This window comes from Phyllobates terribilis, unplaced genomic scaffold, assembly GCF_046119375.1.
Source record: "Phyllobates terribilis strain yellow unplaced genomic scaffold, ASM4611937v1 Scaffold_5__5_contigs__length_657084704, whole genome shotgun sequence".
Lineage (NCBI taxonomy): Eukaryota > Metazoa > Chordata > Amphibia > Anura > Dendrobatidae > Phyllobates > Phyllobates terribilis.
In genome coordinates this window covers 647588574-647606207 of record NW_027362765.1, presented here as the reverse complement: position 1 = coordinate 647606207, position 17634 = coordinate 647588574, and positions in this window count along the sequence as shown.

The following is a 17634-nucleotide window of genomic DNA, read 5'->3' as shown; positions in this document are numbered from 1 at the left end:
GAAATGGCGACGAAGATGTTTAGTGCTGACGATGCCATTATCAGCATGACTATTCCGGTGATTTACATGCTGGAGCACATGTTAAACAGAATTCGGAGTCAGGTGGTGGCACAAGAGGAGGTGGAGGAAGTAGAGGAGGAGGAGTTGTATGCGGAAGGGCTAACATCTGCAAGGTCCAGACGGTCGGCAGCACCAAGGCGGCAGGCATGTGAGGATGGGGGAGATGGTTTTACCAGGGCGCATGGTAGCAGCCAAACTAGTGAGGAAGGTGCCGGTGCCCAGGAAGAGGTGGAGGACGAACTGATGGAAGACTCATCAGATGAGGGAGACCTTGATCACATTTCTGTTGTGCGAGGTTGGGGGGAGAGGACAGAGGAAGGAAGCATGATTGTTACCTCGCCACCAACACAACAGGGACTTGGTGCTCCTGGTGCGCAAGACACATGAGTGCCTTCTTGCTGCACTACCTGCAACATGACCCTCGAATTGTGAGAATTAGAAATAATCCTGACCACTGGGTTGCCACACTGTTAGATCCCCGGTACAAAAGTAAATTTGCAGAAATTATTCCTGCCATAGAAAGGGATGCACACATGCAGGAGTATCAGCAGAGACTGTTGCAGAATCTTACATGTGCTTTTCCACAAAACACCAGTGGTGCACGTAGTGAATCTCACAGTTCCAACTTGCCAACCGTGGGACCGTCGAGTGTTCAGCACTCAAACCGTAACAGAAACACAGTATCTGCTGGTAACATCAATTTTGCGGAATCATTTCACCACTTTTTTAGCCCATCCTTTGCAAGGCCACAGGAGACAAGAAGTCTGACACATAGTCAACGTCTAGAGACGATGGTACAGGAGTATCTCCAAGTAAATATTGAAGCCATGACTGTGTCACTGGACCCTTGCTCTTTTTGGGCTTCCAATCTGGATAAATGGCCAGAGCTCGCCACTTACACCTTGGAGATCTTGTCATGCCCCGCAGCCAGCGTTCTGTCTGAACGTGTGCTCAGCGCTGCTGGTGGTGTGCTGACAGATAAGAGCACGCGGCTCTCCACTGATAATGTAGACAGACTCACGTTCATAAAGATGAACAAATCATGGATCCGAAACGACTTTTCTACCCTTGTGTCATCCTGGGGAGAGTAAAATCTTGATGATTGGTTAAAATCACCTCACCAACCGTTTTAAGCTTTCAAATTACTAATCATGTTTATCTGTATCTTGGCTGGAAAATAATTTGGGCTTTGTAGCAGTGTGCAGCACTGATTCTATTAGGCCATCTATACTAAGCTCCTCCAGATTTAAAATTAATAATAATTTTTAGCTGCATCTAGCCTGGAAAATAATTTTGGGGCTCCGAGATGCGCAAGACACATAAGTGCCTTCTTGCTGCACTACCTGCAACATGACCCTCAGATTGTCAGAATTCGAAGTAATCCTGACTACTGGGTTGCCACACTCTTAGATCGCCCACACTCTTCGATCAACCTTTTCATTTTAATAAAGACCAAAAAAATGGTCATTTTTGAAATTCTAAGCATTATCAGGTTATTAGAAACTGAAATCAAACAGTTTTCAACTCAAAACTTTATTCTAGGTTATGTTACATTGACACATAGGACCCCTTGTTCGAAAGGAGCTTCTGAACTCTCTCATCCATTGAATTTGTCAGGTTTTGGATGGTTTCTGCTTCAATTGTTTTGCATGAAGACAGAATACCCTCCCAGAGCTGTTGCTTAGATGTGAACTGCCTCCCGCCATCATAGACACTCCTTTTGATGATGCTCCAGAGGTTCTGAAAGGGGTAGAGGTAAGGGAGCATGAGGGTCACACCATAAGTTTGTCCCCTTTTATGCCCATATCAGCCAGAGATGCAGATGTGTTATGTGCAGCATGAGACGGTGCATTATCATGCATGAAAATGATGTTGCTGTGGAATACACGGTTCTTCTTCTTGAACTATGGCAGGAAGTGCTGTTTGAGAAACTCCACATACATTATGGAGTTCATCTTTACCCCTTCATGGATCCTAAAGGGGCCGACAATCTCTCTCCCCATGATTCCAGCGCAAAATATTACTCCACCTCCTCCTTGTTGGCGCTGTAGCCGTGTTTGCGTGGGGTGTCCATCAACCAGCCATCCTCCACTTCATCCATCTGGACCATCGAGCGTTGCACGGCACTCATCCGTGACCAAAACAGTTTTGAAGTCAGTCTTCATGTATTGTTTGGCCCACTGGAGCCATTTCTGCTTGGGTGCAGTGGATAGAGGAGGTCGACAGGATAGCATACGCACAGCTGCAAACCTCTGAAGGACCCTGCATCTTGTTGTTCGGGGGACGTTGGAGGCACCAGCAGCTTCAAAAACTTGTCTGCTGCTATGACAAGGCTTTTTTGCCGCTGCTCTTTTAACCTGACGTAATTGCCTGTAGGAAAGAGTCCTCAATTTGCCCTTATCAGCACGCACACGTGTGTACTGTGAATCAGCTACATACTTCTTGATTGCCAAGACACTTCATCCTGATCATCGCACAATGTTGATTGTAGTCATGTCTTGACCTAAACACTCCACAATTTGTTGCTTCTCAGCAGCCGACACATCCTTTTTCTTTCCCATTTTGGCAGAAAATGTAGGCTGCTTAATAATGTGGGACTGCCTTCTTAAGTAGTCTTGCCGTTCATTGGACACACCGGCCAAACTAATTAGCACAGGTGTCTGCAGTTGCTTACAGTGATATAAAGAGCCCTGACACACATCACCATCAATGAGTTTAACTGACAAACAAACAAATTCTTCCCTTATCACTCCTAAACACTTTTTGCATAATAATTTGGAACACAGTGTACATGTGCCTTTCCACAAAACACCAGTGGTTCACGTAGTGAATCTTACAGTTCTAACTTGCCAACCGTGGTCTGTATGGAGTTGTTCAATAAAGGGCCCAAAATTAAGATAACATAGACGGGAGAAGTCTCTATGAATAGGAATTCCTAAGAATTTGATACCCTGTGAGGGCCAGGCAAAGGGAAAGTTGGACTGGATGGAATCCTGTATGGATTTGGGGAGGGAGACATCGAGGTCCTCAGACTTCGCTGTATTGATTTTAAAATTTGACCATGTAACAAAGTGATCTATTTCAGCCATAACAGCAGGGATGGATATATGTGATTGAGTGATATATACTAGGACATCATCAGCAAATAGAGAGCACTTGTACTCGGTGCCTCCCACCTCAATCCACCTAATATTGGGGTTATAGCGAATTGATGAGAGCAGGTGCTCCGTCACTAGGATGTATAAGAGAGGGGACAGAGGACATCCCTGCCTTGTCCCATTGGTGATTATGAAAGGTGATGAAAATGTTCTGATGCGCCCCCTGGGCCTTGGGACATCCGGAGCCGGACCCTTTTTTGTGGATGCTGGTGGTTGTAGTCTCCGTGGCGGCGACCCGGTTCCGTCGCTCAGGGCGGTCAAACCAGTGGCAGAACTATTTATGTGGTTTTGATGTTTAAATGTCCGACTACGCCACCCGTGGATTGCGGTCAGAGTGAATCGCCGCTGCAGGGCAGACCGCTGAGGCTGGTGTTGTGGGTGCAGCAGAGCATAGCATAACTCCCCACTGGAGGAGTATAGCCTGACGGGCAGTGTATGCGGAGGATGGGGGTGATGGTGCAGGGCAGCAGCAGTAACGACACGGAGTCAGTGATGCAGTCCAGGGCCTTTACTCACAGTTCTTATTATCCAGACCACTTCTGCAGGTAACAGCTGCCCACGTCGTACTGTGCTCACCAGGTGAGGGGCTCAGACAACTCCCAGATAACTTTGGAATGCTTCACAGGACCCCCTTTGTGTGTCCTTTGTCTGGCCTTTCTTACCAACCCTTCTGTCCGGCTGCCTCGGGCCTCCTCTTGGTAAACTTGGCGCCAGTTTCCCTGACCCTATGTGCTGCCCTCCTAGTGGGTGTAGCAAGGGGCTGCGCCACATAAAATGTCACAGCCTCCGTTTTCTAGCTGAGGGTCATTTCCCGCCTCCACTAGTTTCGGGGACCGGTCTCCCCCTTTGGCCTGACCCCTCCACGCAGGTGGATTCGGGCGTGCGGTGGCGACTCGCCAATCCACACCCCTGGGATCCCTTCGTTTCTCGTTCCTGGAGCCTTCTCCGCTCCTCTTCCTTCCTTCTCCCTCTTCCAGGCCTGGGCCTCTGTTACTAGGCCTGCCTCCGGAGCAGAGTTCATGCAGAGCCCCTGCTCCCTGTCACTTCTGCTCAGACTTCTCTGCACTGAACTAAGATGGTGCCCACCTTTTATACTCCCTTCTCAATGCACCCAGGAACTGCTTCCTCCCTGCTCCTGCACTACAGGGTTCCCCTTCCTCAGTGTTCCCTCCCACCACTCCAGCCAGGGAAAAGGACTGTCGTGCCCATCTCAGGGGCATATTGGTCGCCCTGCCCCACGGCAATGTGGTGTAATGCATGCAGGTGTCGGGTCCTGATCCACACTCCATCCTTACCTGAGAGAGAGATATCACACCTCTGGGTGAGGTGCAATACCTCTGTAGCAACCGAGCCCTCGGGGTGCTACAGTTCCATTTATCTTCAGCCTAGGTGACGTATTGCGATACAGGGCTGTGATTTTGGCTATAAAAGGGTCCCCTAGACCCCTACCCCAAGCTTTTTAAGAGAATAATATATGGTGTGCCAGGAGACTCTATGGAATGCTTTCTCAGCATCCAATGAGAGTATCTAATTACAAATTTTTAACTGCATTAAGCCCAGGAAATACTTTGTGCCTAGTAGCAGTGTCTGCTAGTCAGCGGATTATCCCGGCTGTTAAGCAAGCTACACCACCTGTAGTTTGGACACTTAATTTTTTCAAAGGAAATGCTTCAGGACCACGGGATACTCAGTGAAGAGCATCAGGAGGCACCCCAAGGCATAGGGGCTGGGACTGGCGGTAGGATGCCTTGCGGTGGACAGCCCAGCTTGATCCTTATAAAAGCTTTTTAACTGCAGCAGCTTTAGTGGACGCTACTGGAGCTGGAATTACGCGGCTGCTGGCATGAGACTTGCCCTTCAATAGATCCTTGTAAAAGGATTTAAAGTGTATTCATTCAAATTAGAGAGACAATTTAAATTAAAAAGCTTAGAGCTGCCTCCACCACAGGGGGGCTCGCTCGACCCACCAGTGGACAGGCACCAGTATTGGGAGAGGGGGGCTGGCCGTCAGGGTCCACCGCGGCTCTGGCACAAACCCGGCGACACGGGCAGGAACGGCCTGGCCGTGTCGGCTTCTCACTTTTTGGATTTTAGAAGGGCATGACATGCCTATATCTGTGTCTCCGCCTCCTTTTACTCCTCCACCTCTTTTCTTTTTGCATGACTATATGTACTTGTCACTTTTCCATGTGTTAATTATGTCTTCTGAGCAGTTTGTCAGCTTTTGGACACCTTTGAAGGTGTTTTCTATGTGTTTCTATGTGTTTTTGTTTGACTGCCATTGGTTTTAACGGTGTTCGAAGGTGTTCGACGAACAGTTCGACGAACACAAGGGTGCTCGACGAACCGAACCGAACTCGAACACTACGGGAGTGGCTCAACACTAATTAAGTGTTCCTAAAGAACAAGATGTCATCATACGCTGTATAGATTGGCATTAAGAATAACATAGTGGAACCAATGGATTTCTTTTATTACTTACCTATTACCGATTCAATGTTCACTGCCCTTCTTGACATCTCTTTGCACCTGTAGTGTTTCAGTGGCTTACTGGGTTAATGCACCTGTCTTGTAAGCAAGTGTTCATGAGTTTGAATTCATAGAGAGCTTTTTTTCATTTACTTACTAATAAGCTTCCTATACAGCCAATGGAAATTTGCATTTATTTTCGGCTTGAGATAGTGCAATTGTGAGATATAGAATCTGTATTAAGTGTTCATAAAGAACAAGATGTCATCCTGCGCTGTATAGATTGGCATTAAGAATAATATAGTGGAGCCAATGGATTTCTATTATAATTTACCTATTAGCGATTCAATGTTCACTGCCCTTCTTGACATCACGTTGCAACTGTGATGTTCCAGAGGCTTACTGGACTAATGCACTTGTATTTTAAACAGGTGTTCTTGAGTTTGAATTCACGGAAAGCTTCTTTCCATTTACTTACTAATAAGCTTCTTATAGGGCCAATGGAAATTTGCACTGATTTTGGGCTTGAGATAGTGCAATTGTGTGATTAAGAATCTGTATTAAGTGTTCATAAAGAACAAGTTATCATCATACGTTGTATAGATTGTCATTAAGAATAACATAGTGAAACCAATGGATTTCTTTTATAATTTACCTATTAGCAATTCAATGTTCACTGCCCTTCTTGACATATTACTGCACCTGTGTTGTTCCAGTGGTTTACTGGGTTAATGTGCCCGTCTTTTAAACAGATGTTCATGAGTTTGAATCCATGTATAGTTTTTTTTTCATTTACTTACTAATAAGCTTCCTATACAGCCAATGGAAATTTGCATGGATTTTGGGCTTGAGATAGTGCAATTGTGTGATTTAGAATCTGTATTAAGTGTTCCTAAAGAAAAATATGTCATCATACGCTGTATAGATTGGCATTAAGAATAACAGAGTGGAACCAATGGATTTCTTTTATTACTTACCTATTAACGACTCAATGTTCACTGCCCTTCTTGACATCTCTTTGCACCTGTAATGTTTCAGTGGCTTACTGGGTTAATGTGCCTGTCTTTTAAACAGATGTTCATGAGTCCGAATCCATGGATAGCTTTTTTGGCATTTACTTACTAATAAGCTTCCCATACAGCCTATGGAAATTTGCATTGATTTTGGGCTTGAGATAGTGCAATTGTGAAATATAGAATCTGTATTAAGTGTTCATAAAGAACAAGTTGTCATCATACGCTGTATAGATTGGCATTAAGAATAACATAGTGGAACGAATGGATTTCTTTTTTAAGATATCTATTAGTGATTCAATGTTCTCTGCCCTTCATGACATCACATCACACTTGTGATGTTCCAGAGGCTTACTTGGTTAATGCATTTGTTTTTCAAACAGGTATACAAGAGTTTGAATCCACGGAAAGCTTCTTTTCATTTACTTACTAAAAAGCTTCCTATAGGGCCAATGGAAATTTGCATTGTTTTTGGTCTTGAGATAGTGCAATTGTGTGATTTAGAATCTGCATTAAGTGTTCCTAAAGAAAAAGATGTCATCATACGCCGTATAGATTGGCATTAAGAATAACATAGTGGAACCAATGGATTTCTTTTATTACTTAAGTATTACCGATTAAATGTTCACTGCCCTTCTTGACAGCTCTATGCACCTGTGATGTTCCAGCGGCTTACTGGGTTAATGCGCCTGTCTTGTGAGCAGGAGTTCATGAGTTTGAATCCATTGAGGGCTTTTTTTCATCTACTTACTAATAAGCTTCCAATACAGCCAATGGAAATTTGCATTGATTTTGGGCTTGAGATAGTGCAATTGTGAGATATAGAATCAGTATTAAGTGTTCATAAAGAACAAGATGTCATTCTGCGCTGTATAGATTGGCATTAAGAATAATATAGTGGAACCAATGGATGTCTTTTATAATTTACCTATTAGTGATTCAATGTTCACTGCCCTTCTTGACATCATACTGCACCTTTTATGTTTCAGTGGCTTACTTGGTTAATGTGCCTGTCTTTTAAATAGGTGTTTATGAGTTTGAATACATGGAGAGCTTTTTTTTGTTTACTTACTAATAAGCTTCCTGTACAGTCAATGGAAATTTGCATTGATTTTGGGCTTGAGATAGTGCAATTGTGAAATATAGAATCTGTATTGTGTTCATAAAGAACAAGTTGTCATCATGCGTTGTATAGATTGGCATTAAGAATAACATAGTGGAACGAATGGATTTCTTTTTTAAGATATCTATTAGTGATTCAATGTTCACTGCCCTTCTTGACATCACCTCACACTTGTGATGGTCCAGAGGCTTACTTGGTTAATGCACATATCTTTTAAGCAGGAATGTATGAGTTTGAATCCTCGGAAAACTTCTTTTCATTTACTTACTAAAAAGCTTCCTATAGGGCCAATGGAAATTTGCATTGTTTTTAGGCTTGAGATAATGCAATTGTGTGATTTAGAATCTGTATTAAGTGTTCCTAAAGAAAAAGATGTCATCATATGCCATATAGATAGGCATTAAGAATAACATAGTGGAACCAATGGATTTTTTTTAATACTTAAGTATTACCGATTCAATGTTCACTGCCCTTCTTGACAGCTCTATGCATCTTTGATGTTCCAGTGGCTTACTGGGTTAATGCGCTTGTCTTGTGAGCACGTTTTCCTGAGTTCGTATTCATGGAGGGCTTTTTTTGATTTACTTACTAATAAGCTTCCTATACAGCCAATGGAAATTTGCATGGATTTTGGGCTTGAGATAGGGCAATTGTGAGAATTAGAATCTGTATTAAGTGTTCCTAAAGAACAAGATGTCATCATACATTGTATAGATTGGCATTAAGATTAACATAGTGGAACCAATGGATTTCTTTTATTACTTACTAGTGTTGAGCGAGCACTAAAATGCTCGGGTGCTCAAAGCTCGGGCCGAGCTCACTGTAATACTCGGGTGCTCGACCCGAGCAACGAGCCCAATGTTAGTCTATGGGAGACCCGAACATTTTTGCGGCGGCTCCCCCGGTAGTCTGTAGAAAGCCTAAAAAGTGCCCAAAACGATAGTGACAGTGCTCAAATGACATGGGGACAGCATGGGGATCGCCCCTGGAAGCATTTCTGACCCCCAGGTCACTGCTGTCAACAACATGGTCAGAGGTATTAAGCCACTTTTACAGGCTCACAATAAAACGTTCAAAAACGAAAGTGAAAGTGCTTTCCTGTGAAATATGTTAACCCCTTAACGACCATTGGTCTTTCTGTTTTTGTGTTTTCCTTTTTTGCTTCCTTTCTACCCAGAGCCAGAACTTTTTTAATTTTCGTTCAATATGGCCATGTGAGGGCTTATTTTTTGCGGGACGAGTTGTACTTTTAAACACCATCACTGGTTTTACCATATCGTGTGCTGGAAAATGGGAAAAAAATTCCAAGTGCAGTGAAACTGCAAAAAAAATGCAATTCCACAGTTGTTTTTTGGGTCCTTTTTTTACCACGTTCACAGATTGCTAAAACTGACCTGCCATCATTATTTTCCAGGTCGTTACGAGTTCATAGACACCAAACATGTATAGGTTCTTTTTTATTTAAGTGGTGAAAAAAAAATCCAAAGCTTGCTAAAAAAAACAAAAAAAATGACACCATTTTCCGAGACCCTTAGCTTCTCCATTTTTCGGGATCTGGGGCCAGGTGAGGGCTTATTTTTTGCGTGCCGGGCTGATGTTTTTATTGATACCATTTTGGGGTAGATCCAATGTTTTGATCGCCCGTTATTGCATTTTATTGCAAAGTTGTAGCGACCAAAAAAACGTAATTCTGGCGTTAAATTTTTTTTTCTCGTTACGCCCTTTACTGATTGTATTAATTCTTGTTTTATATTGATAGATCGGGCGATTCTGAACGCGGTGATACCAAATATGTGTATGTGGTTTTTTTTTTATATATATATATATATTTTATTTTGAATGGGGCGAAAGGGGGGTGACTTAAACTTTTAGATATTTTTTATTTTTCATTTTTTTTTAAAAACTTTTTTTTTACACTTTCTGCTTGCTTCTATAGTCTCCAGAGGAGACTAGAAGCTGCAGTTGTCTGATTGCTTCTACTGCATACAAGCGATGAGCAGATCGCTTGTATGCAGGAGAAATGCTCACTTGCTATGAGCGCTGACCACTAGGTGGCGCTCATAGCAATTGAGACATGACAACCACAGGCGTCTGCTGCAGACCCTGAGTTGTCATGCCCACCCATTGGTGACCCGCGATCACGTGACGGGGTCACTGATCGGCGGGGCTTAGGACTTCTGGAAGCGCGAGTTAAATGCCACTGTCAGATATTTAACATGTTAACAGCCGCGGGTGGATTGCGATTCCAATAATCAGCTTACATGTGATAGCTTCAGTGCGGGCTCACCGCCGGAGCCCCCGCTGAACCGGCCTTCCCGACCTGGTGCGTACTATTACTGACCAGGTCGGAAAGGGGTTAAGGAACATCCTTTCCAGGGTAAAGACTTGTGTATAAGGTAAAATAAATAACCAAAAACAAAAATACTCCTCCACACCTTGGGCTATGTTCACAAGTAGCATTTTTTATGCGTTTTTGCACGTTTGTATTGCTTTCAACCGTGACAAATGCATTCACCGGGAAATGTCATTTTAACATTTTACAACCTTATCTGGCCATGTGCTGTGTGACACATGCATACAGTGCTAAAAAGACATGGGAACAGCATGGGGAAGACCCCTGGAAGCATCTCTGACACCCAGGTCACTGCCTAAAAGTGTGCCCATCAGAAGAGATCCTTGCCGCATCAGAAGATGCAGACTTGCAACTATCCCCGTGCAAGTCCTTGTCCCAGGGCAGTGTTCAATTGTACCTCCCCCATAACTTGCAATACAAGCGCAAGTATGCAGCCTGCCACCCACCCACCCCCAGGCTGCAATACCATACTGCTAGCTTGCTTGCACTTGAAATTGGGCCTTTTAGGCATGTGGAGATGGAATCTGGCCACCACATCATGGCTGCGTCGGTAGCCTGGTATTCATACTCAGTCCCCAGCCGCCCGGCGGCCGGGTGTCCACGCTTGGTCCCCAGCCGCCAGGGGGCGGCCGGGTGTCCATACTCAGTCCCCAGCCGCCCCGCGGCCGGGTGCCCACACACAGTCCCCAGCCGCGTGGGGGTGGCCAGGTGTCCATAAACGGTCCCCAGCCGCCCCTATTTGTCCCGGTTCGCCTTATACACAAGCGCGCATACCAAAACATTACCTGTGCCCTCCCCAGTGCATTTAGTGGGAAGGACAGCCTAACCACAAACACGTGGACAAGTGAATGTGGCCAGTAATGGTCCATCTCACTGACGCCTTCACACTGGGTTAATATTGTGGAAGCCGGGACACAGTTGGACACTGGGATGCAACACGTCCTCCAGACATAGAGGATTGCGGGTCCTGGGTCAATCAGGCTTCAACACAAAGTTCAGAAGGTAGACAGCAGCAGTGGTCGGCCTCCTACACAACGAGTAAATTATTCATGATCATGAGGCCATCCACCTCCTTAGCTTTCTGTTTCTTGGAATGCAAGCGCATGTATGTAGTAGCAGCTAGGCCTGAGGTGGTCAGCGTTTTGGCGCATATTCTACCTCCTTCAAGGATTGCTGGATGTTTTCCTGCTACTATCCCAGTTCTATGACTCCTGTTAAAACAAAGCTTCAGGTGATGAATGATGGATGAGGTGGTGGCAAAGGAGAAAGAGCAGGAGGAACCGGGACCATTCACATCAATATCAGGCCAGCCAACCACACATGTCTTGTAGGATATGTTTCTGTACCAAAAGGAGCGGTTCAGCTACACAGTTATAAGGCATACAGTGAATGCAATGCCTACCAAAAATTTCGAGGCACTCCAATGCCCCTTGGAAGTGACATGGAGGTCAGAGGGCCTTAACTAAACCTTTTTTTTCCATTTATAGCAACTGGGTCTGTACACTGTTGGCCCAAGCAGGGAATGGAAGGCTTTCCAAAAATTATTAGGCACTGCAATGCCCCTTGAAACAGACTTGGATTACAGCGTATTAAAAACCTTCTACCCATTATTGGGGAGTGGGTCTCCCTTAGTGTTCGCCTATGCATTGAAAAGCAAAAGCTGACAAAAATTAGGAGGAAAGAGTCGTGGAGGTTAGAGGTAATTAAAAACAACATGTCAATGCCCCTTGGAAGAGCTGTGGAGTTCGGAGTGGTTTAACAAGACAGTTTTAATGCCCCTTGGAAGAGATGTGGAGGTCACAGTAGCTTAACAATATGGTTTTAATGCCCCTTTTAAGAGACGTGGAGTTCAGAGTGGTTTAACAAGACAGTTTTAATGCCCCTTGGAAGAGTGGTGGAGGTTACAGTGGAATAAAAAGACAATATCAATGCCCCTTGGAAGAGTGGTGGAGGTTACAGTGGAATAAAAAGACAATATCAACGCCCTGTGGAAGAGACGTGGAGGTCACAGTAGCTTAACAAGACGCTTTTAATGCCCCTTGGAAGAGTGGTGGAGGTCGCAGTGGAATAAAAAGACAATATTAACAACCCTTGGAAGAGACGTGGAGGTCACAGTAGCTTAACAAGATGATTTTAATGCCCCTTACAAGAGCCATGCAGTACAGCATATTAAAAACATTATTCCCATTATTGGGGAGTGGGTCTCCCATAGTCTTTGCCTATGCCTTCCAAGCAAAAGCTGCCAAAAATTAGGAAGGGGGAACTTGCAATGTCCCTTACAAGAGCCATGCAGTACAGCATATTAAAAACATTATTCCCATTATTGGGGAGTGGGTCTCCCATAGTCTTTGCCTATGCCTTCCAAGCAAAAGCTGCCAAAAATTAGGACAGAGGAACTTGCAATGCTGGCAACATGGACCACGGTCACCCTGGTGGTATAGTGGTCGTGGAGGCTGAGGATAAGGAGAAGAGCAAAAAACAGCCGAAATGAGGAAGCGTATACCCATGTGTGGGTGTGAAGCGATGCATGGGAATACACCTCCCGAAATAACACAGTGGATTTGACTTTATGTTACTCTGCTGTCATTTGGTGGTGATAAGAAGTCTGGCCCAATCCAGCCCTTGTTCATTTTGATAAGGGTCAGCTTGTCAGCATTGTCAGTTGACAGGCGAGTGCGCTTATCAGTTATAATTCCCCCAGCGGCACTAGAAACACGCTCCGATAACACGCTAGCGGCAGGGCAGGCCAGGACCTCCAAGGCATACAGAGTGAGTTCATTCCAAGTGTCCAGCTTGGATACCCAATAATTAAAAGGCACAGAGGAATCACGGAGGATGCTGGTACTCCCTCACCATCTTTTGAAACTTTCCACTCCTTGTGAGAGTACCCTGCGCCTCAGGGCCTGTAAGCTGGGCAGGTCTCAGAAAACTGTCCTAGAACATTGACAGTGTTCCCCTGCCTCTGCTGGATTGGAGTTGCGTCTCTCTCGCCTGTATGCCTTAGTTGGGCAGCGAACTTTGACCTCTGCCGCTACCGTGTTCAGATGGGAATTTTCTTAATAGTTCTGCAGCAAGGGCCTTCTGGTACTGCCCCATTTTTGTAGACCTCTCTGACTCAGGAATAAGAGAGTGAAAGTTCTCCTTGTAGAGGGGGTCTAAAAGTGTCATCAACCAGTAATGACTGTCACCCAACATTTTGACAATGCGAGGGTCACGGTTAAGGCAGCGTAGCATAAAGTCAGCCATGGGTGCCAGACTGGTAACGGGCAAGACTTCCGTGTCCTCACCAAGATGACGACTGATAGTGTTGAGCGATCACTAAAATGCTCGGGTGCTCGAAGCTCGGGCCGAGCTTACCGTGATACTCGGGTGCTCGACCCGAGCAACGAGCCCAATGTTAGTCTATGAGAGACCCGAGCATTTTTGCGGCAGCACCCCCGGCAGTCTGCAGAAAGCCTAAAAAGTGCCCAAAACGATAGTGACAGTGCTCAAAAGACATGGGGGCAGCATGGGGATCGCTCCTAGAAGCATTTCTGACCCCCAGGTTACTGCTGTCAACAACGTGGTCAGAGGTATTAAGCCACTTTTGCGGGCTCATAATAAAACGTTCAAAAATGAAACTGAAACGGTTTTCCTGTGAAATATGTTAAGGAATTTCCTGTCCAGGGTAAAAACTTGTGTATAAGGTAAAATAAATAACCAAAAACAAAAATACTCCTCCACACCTTGGGCTATGTTCACAAGTAGCATTTTTCATGCGTTTTTGCACTTTTGTATTGCTTTCAACCGTGACAAATGCGTTCACCGGGAAATGTCATTTTAACATTTTACAACCTTATCTGGCCATGTGCTGTGTGACACATGCATACAGTGCTGAAAAGACAAGGGATCAGCATGGGGAAGACCCCTGGAAGCATCTCTGACTCCCAGGTCACTGTCTAAAAGTGTGCCCATCAGAAGTGATCCTTGCCGCATCAGAAGATGCAGACTTGCAACTATCCCCGTGCAAGTCCTTGTCCCAGGGCAGTGTTCAATTGTACCTCCCCCATTCTTTGCAATGCAAGCGAAAATATGCAGCCAAACACCCACCCACCCGCAGGCTGCAATACCATACTGCTAGCTTTCACTTGAAATGGGGCCTTTTAGTTTGGAGGAGGCCGAAGCTGGCCACTACCTCATGGCCGCTTCGGCAGCGAGGTATCCATACTCTGTCCCCAGCCGCCCGGCGGCCGGGTGTCCACGCTCGGTCCCCAGCAGCCAGGTGGCGGCCAGGTGTCCATACTCGGTCCCCAGCCGCCCTGATTTCTCCTGTCACCTTCCCCCACACTTTTCTTAGCCTGGCCTGCTTTAGGGCAGCATTGGACGAGCCCACCAGAGAACCAGACTCCTCCGGTGGGTCCTGGCTTCTCCATCAGGGGAGTTGAGAGTGCCTAGGTGAGGAGCATGATGATGATGATAGAAGTTAGCATCTGCTTTGTTTTCTTGGAATGCAAGCGCATGTACGTAGTAGCGGCTAGGCCTGAGGTGGTCCGCGTTTTGGCGCATATCCTACCTCCTCCGAGGATTGCTGGATGTTTTCCTGCTACTATCCCAGTTCTTTGACTCCCGTTAAAACAAAGCTTCAGGTGATAAATGATGGATGAGGTGGTGGCAAAGGAGAAAGAGCAGGAGGAACAGGGACCATTCACATCAATATCAGGCCAGTCAACCAGTTATGTCTTGTAGGATATGTTTCTGTGACAAAAGGAGCGGTTCGGCTACACAGTTATAGGGCATACAGTGAGTGCAATGCCTACCAAAAATTTCGAGCCACTCCAATGCCCCTTGGAAATGACATGGAGGTCAGAGGGCGTTAACTAAACCTTTTTTTCGATTTATAGCAACTGGATCTCCCGTGCACTGTTGGCCTAAGCAGTGAATGGAAGGCTTTCCAAAAATTATGAGGAACTGCAATGCCCCTTACAAGAGCCATGTGTGGCACCCCAGGGGTCTGGTCACCACAGTAATAGAGATATTACGTTGGAGAGCAAGTGGGAGGTTTCCTGGTCAGGATCCCTTAAACATGCAACATCCTCCTGCCCCAGTCCTGGGAGGGGATAATTCTGCCCTTATAAACTGGATCTGGGGCGGGGTTGAGTGAGTCAGAGAGCAGTCAGAGTCAGAGTGAGAGCAAGGGAAAGTAACAGTAAGGAGCTCTGTAGGAGCTAGGAGCTAAAGACCAGGGGCTGGAAGCTGAGCAGAGCTCGCCCTGGCAGAAGACAATAGGAACCGGACACAGGAGTCCGAAGCTGTGAGGACTTTTATATCCAGCAGCAGAAACCAGCCGGCAGGCGATTTCAGGTCCTCTGGCCATAGAAGCCCGGAGGCTCAGTCACAAGCAAGGGACCAGCACCGCAGTCGTGGAGCGGAGGCTAACAGAAGGCCCCAAGTCACCAGCCATACGGGTGAGCACTACACGGTACACTCAGGGACGTGGGCTACTTCTACCCGCTTACAGCAAGGTAGCCAGGAAGAGTGCAGACAGACGGGGAGGCCTACAACTCCACCTGGCGAGGGGAACTCCTGCTTGCTCACAGACTGACTAGGCCTTTTATGCTAGCCAGTACTCCCGAGAGGGTCTACCTTATAATCATCAGTAAAGACCCTGAACTGCACTGCAAAGACACTGAGTCGTTCCTGCTGCGCTCGTGCACCATCACCCCCATCATCCACACTCACTGCCCTGAGGCTATACTCCTCCCGAGGGGAGTTATCCCATTCTATGCTGCGCACACAACACCAGCCTCAGCGGTCTGCTTCGCAGCGGTGGTACTCCCTGACCGCAATCCACGGGTGGCGCAGTCGGACAATTAACCTCAAAACCTAAGAAAGACTGCCACTGGTTTGACCAGCCTGAGCCACGGGACCGGGTCACCGCCACGGAGACTACAGACCCCAGAGACCCGGCACCGGGTATCCCACACACATGTACACACGGCCTAGGGGGCGCGTCACATGCAGTACAGCATATTACAAACATAAGTCCCATTATTGGGGAGTGGGTGTCCCATAGTATTTGCTTATGCCTTGCAAGCAAAAGGTGCCAAAAATTAGGACGGAGCAACTTGCATTGCCCCTTACAAGAGCCATGCAGTACAGCATATTACAAACATAAGTCCCATTATTGGGGAGTGGGTCTCCCATAGTATTTGCTTATGCTTTCCCAGCAAAAGCTGCCAACAATTAGGATGGAGCAACTTGCAATGCCCCTTACAAGAGCCATGCAGTACAGCATATTACAAACATAAGTCCCATTATTGGGGAGTGGGTCTCCCATAGTATTTGCTTATGCTTTCCCAGCAAAAGCTGCCAACAATTAGGACGGAGCAACTTGCAATGCCCCTTACAAGAGCCATGCAGTACAGCATATTACAAACATAAGTCCCATTATTGGGGAGTGGGTGTCCCATGGTATTTGCTTATGCTTTCCCAGCAAAAGCTGCCAAAAATTAAGACAGAGGATCTTGCAATGCTGGCACCCTGGTGGTATAGTGGTGGTGGAGGCTGAGGATAAGGAGAAGAAGATTAAACAGCTGAAACGAGGAAGCGTATACCCATGTGTGGGTGTGAAGCGGTGCATGTGAATACACCTCCCGAAATAACACAGTGTATTTGACTTTATGTTACTCTGCTGTCATTTGGTGGTGATGAGAAGTCTGGCCCAGTCCAGCCCTTGTTCATTTTGATAAGGGTCTGCTTGTCAGCATTGTCAGTTGACAGGCGAGTGCGCTTATCAGTTATAATTCCCCCTAGCGGCACTAAAAACACGCTCCGATAACACGCTAGCGGCAGGGCAGGCCAGGACCTCCAAGGCGTACAGAGCGAGTTCATTCCAAGTGTCCAGCTTGGATACCCAATAATTAAAAGGCACATAGGAATCACGGAGGACGCTGGTACAATCGTCAAGGTACTCCCTCACCATCTTTTGAAACTTTCCACTCCTTGTGTGAGTACTCCGCGCATCAGAGCCTGTAAGCTGGGCGGGTGTCAGAAAACTGTCCCAGAACCTTGACAGTGTTCCCCTGCCTCTGCTGGATTGGAGTTGCATCTCTCTCGCCTGTACGCCTTGGTTGGGCAAGGTAACGGACAAGATTTCCGTGTCCTCACCAAGATGACGACTGACCATGCTCTCCTCCTCCTCCTCCTCCTACTCTTCCTCCGCCACCCACGCTGAACCGACGGTATGACACTTGTACAGGTACTACCGTCTACAACGCATGATAGCAGCTCCTATTCTTCCTCCTCCTCCTCCTTCTCTCCCTCATTGTCCCCCAATGCACGTTGGGATGCAATGAGGCTGGGCTGTGTGTAATCGCCCGCTACGGCTTCTTGATCCATCTCATCATACTCTGGCTGCAATGCCTCCTCTTTAATTCTCTGCAAAGAGCGTTGCAAAAGACAGACGAGTGGGATGCTGAC